We start from the raw sequence: 3,176 nt of genomic DNA on the forward strand, positions 1-3,176 counted from the left end.
GTGGCGCCCGCTGCCGGCGGCGCTCGCTGCGGCTCCGCGGTCCCGCCCGGGTCCGCCCCTACCACCATCGCCGCTCGCCTGCCTCCACGACGGCTAGCCCCCTCCAGCGACCTCCCGCGCCGTCACGCTCTGGCCCCCTCCGACCTTGCCCCGCTACCGGGCGGGCGATGGCTTCGCCCGCACCGCCCGTTCGGGCACGCCCGATCCGCTTGGCCCCTGGGCTAATGACAGGGGCCCCACCCCCTTGAAACGTTAAAAAAAGAATTAAAAAGAGTTAAAAATGAATTTTAAATAAATGAATAAATTATCAATCAATTAATTAATTAATTAATAAATTAATTCTGTTAACTAAACTAATTAACCCTAAATTAATCTACTAACTAATCTAATTAATCTATTAGTTAATTAGACAGCCCATGACATGCAGGATCCACACGTTAGTTTGACCAAGTCAACTGACTGTTGACTGCCGACATCACCCTGATATCATGCTGACGTCATAATGGCATTTCCTAATTAAATTAATTCTGTTAATTCTAAAAATGAATTAAAACTTTGAAAATTAATATTAAATAACCCGTAGCTCGGATGAAAAAACTTTGTACATGAAAGTTGCTCAGAACGACGTGACGAATCCGAATACGCAGCCCGTTCGTCAGCCACACATCCCTAGCATAGCGAACCTGCCACATTTCACCTCTGGTTCATCTGCCCGAAAATGCAAAACACCGGGGATACTTTCTCAGATGTTTCCCCCCTTCACCGGTATCACCTACTACCGCGTTAGGGCACACCTAGCACCACTCATTGTTATGTCATGCATCATCATGCTTATGTTTGCATTGTATTTATTGTTTCTTTCCCCTCTTCTCTCCGGTAGACTACGAGACCGACGTTGCTGCTGCCCTGGTCGACTACGGAGTTGACGACCCACTACTAGGGAAAACCTTATACACAAAACTTTAGCAGTAGCGCTTGTTAAAAAAGCTCACTACCACTAGACAACAGTAGCGCGTGCAAAATAAGCGCGCTGCAGATACATATATAGCAATAGCGCGTCTCGTCGGAAAAGCACTACTACTAAAATTCCAACCACTAAGCCGATAGGCTACACATAGTAGTGGCGATCTCTCAAGAACCGCGCTAGCGCTAATATTGTTATAGCAGCACGTTTAGGTGTAAGGCGCTACTGCTAACGAAAATAAAATAAAATGAAAAACAAATAGAAAAGTAAATGAAAATGAAAGAAATAGAAAAAGGAGAAAGGAAAAAGTAAAATGTAAAGAAAAATAAACGAAAAAGGGAAAAAAGGAGGAAGGCATAGCAGTAGCGCGTTTGCTGAAACACGCTATAGCTAACTTAGCTATAACGCGTTTTCAGTAACGCGCTATAGCTAACTTCGCTATAGCGCGTTTTCAGTAACGCGCTACCATTATGTTTCACTTAACCAGCGGTTTCCTTCCCCCCGGCCACCACTTCTCCCCCAAATCCCTCGCCCCACTTCGCCGCCGTCTCCCCAATTCATCGTCACCCCACTTCGCCGCCGTCTCCTGTCGGCGTCGATGCCCGCAACCTCACCGTCTCCCCTGGAGGCCGCGCTCATCCTCACCGCCACCACCTGAGGCTACCCAGCCTCACCGCCACCGCCTCTCGGGCCGCCCTCGACCTCACCGTCGCCGCCATCGACCTCACCGCCGCCGCCCTCGATCTCACCGCCGCCCCAGCCCGCCCAGGACCGCCGCTGCCTGATAACCCACAAGTATAGGGGATCGCAACAGTTTTCGAGGGTAGAGTATTCAACCCAAATTTATTGATTCGACACAAGGGGAGCCAAAGAATATTCTCAAGTATTAGCAGTTGAGTTGTCAATTCAACCGCACCTGGGAAACTTAATATCTGTAGCAAAGTATTTAGTATGGAAGTGCGGTAACAGTGGCAAAAGTAACAGTTGCAATTTTGTAGTAATTGTAACAGTGGCAACGGTAAAGTAACTAAACAAAGATCAATATCTGAAAAGCTTGTAGGCATTGGATCAGTGATGGATAATTATGTCAGATCTGATTCCTCATGCAACAGTTATAATATAGGGTGACACAGAACTAGCTCCAGTTCATCAATGTAATGTAGGCATGTATTCCGAATATAGTCATACGTGCTTATGGAAAAGAACATGCATGACATCTTTTGTCCTACCCTCCTGTGGCAGCGGGGTCCTATTGGAAACTAAGGGATATTAAGGCCTCCTTTTAATAGAGTACCGGACCAACGAATTAACACTTAGTGAATACATGAACTCCTCAAACTACGGTCATCACCGGGAGTGGTCCCGACTATTGTCACTTCAGGGTTGCCGGATCATAACACATAGTAGGTGACTATTGACTTGCAAGATAGGATCAAGAACTCACATATATTCATGAAAACATAATAGGTTCAGATATGAAATCATGGCACTCGGGCCCTAGTGACAAGCATTAAGCATAACAAAGTCATAGCAACATCAATCTCAGAACATAATGGATACTAGGGATCAAACCCTAACAAAACTAACTTGATTAAATGGTAATCTCATCCAACCCATCACCGTCCAGCAAGCCTACGTTGGAATTACTCACGCACGGCGGTGAGCATCATGAAATTTGTGATGGAGGATGGTTGATGATGACGATGGCGATGGATTACCCTCTCCGAAGCCCCGAACAAACTCCAAACCAGGCTTCCCGAGAGAGATTAGGGATTGGCGGTGGCTCCGTGTCGTAAAATGCGATGAATCCTTCTCTCTGATTTTTTTCTCCCCGAACGTGAATATATAGAGTTGGAGTTGAGGTCGGTGGAGCATCAGGGGGGCCCACGAGGCAGGGGCGCCCCCCACACCCTCGTGGACAGGGTGTGGGCATGCTGGTCTTGATTCTTTCGCCAGTATATTTTATTAATTCCAAAAATATTCTACGTGAAGTTTCAGGTCATTCCGAGAACTTTTATTTCTGCACAAAAATAACACCATGGCAATTCTGCTGAAAACAGCGCCAGTCCGGGTTAGTTCCATTCAAATCATGCAAGTTAGAGTCGAAAACAAGGGCAAAAGTGTTTTGAAAAGTAGATACGATGGAGACGTATCACTTCCCAAGCCCGAGCCCGCCCTCCCCGCCCCTGCCTCCGTCGCCGAGCACCTCCCC

The sequence above is a fragment of the Triticum aestivum genome, chromosome 1B, assembly GCF_018294505.1.
Source record: "Triticum aestivum cultivar Chinese Spring chromosome 1B, IWGSC CS RefSeq v2.1, whole genome shotgun sequence".
Classification (NCBI taxonomy): Eukaryota; Viridiplantae; Streptophyta; class Magnoliopsida; order Poales; family Poaceae; genus Triticum; species Triticum aestivum.